The sequence below is a fragment of the Trichechus manatus genome, unplaced genomic scaffold (genome assembly GCF_000243295.1).
Source record: "Trichechus manatus latirostris isolate Lorelei unplaced genomic scaffold, TriManLat1.0 scaffold00113, whole genome shotgun sequence".
NCBI lineage: Eukaryota > Metazoa > Chordata > Mammalia > Sirenia > Trichechidae > Trichechus > Trichechus manatus.
Window position 1 is genome coordinate 3740505 of NW_004444049.1, and position 654 is coordinate 3741158.

Consider the following 654-nt stretch of genomic DNA (forward strand, 5'->3'; position numbering starts at 1 on the left):
TCACCCGAGGGCTTCTTTTGCTACTCTCTTTCTACTTGTTCGAGTTGTAGGGTTAATGTTTGGATTTTGGCCCTTTCTTCTTTTTGGATGTGTGCATTTATTGCTATGAACTGATCTCTGAGCACTGCTTTTGCTGTGTCCCAAAGGTTCTAGTAGGTTGTGTTTTCATTCTCATTTGATTCTGTGAATTTCTTTATTCCATCCTTAATTTCTTCTATAACCTAGTAGTTTTTGAGCAAGGTATTGTTCAGTTTCCATGTGTTTGATTTTTTTCCCTTGTTTTTCTGTTACTGATTTCTACTTTTATGGTTAGAAAAGATGCTTTGTAATATTTCAATGCTTTGGATTCTGTTAAGGCTTGCTTTACGGCCTAATACATGGTCTATTCTGTAGAATGTTCCATGTGCATTGGAAAAGAAAGTGTACTTGGCTGCTGTTGGGTGGAATGTTTGGTATATGTCCATGAGATCAAGTTGGTTGATTGTGGCATTTAGATCTTCTGTGTCTTTATTGAATTTCTTTCTGGAAGTTCTGTCCTTCACCGAAAGTGGTGTGTTGAAGTCTCCTATTATTATTGTGGAGCTGTCTATCTCTCTTTTCAATGCTGTTACAGTTTGTTTTATGTATTTTGGAGCCCTGTCATTGGGTGTGTAA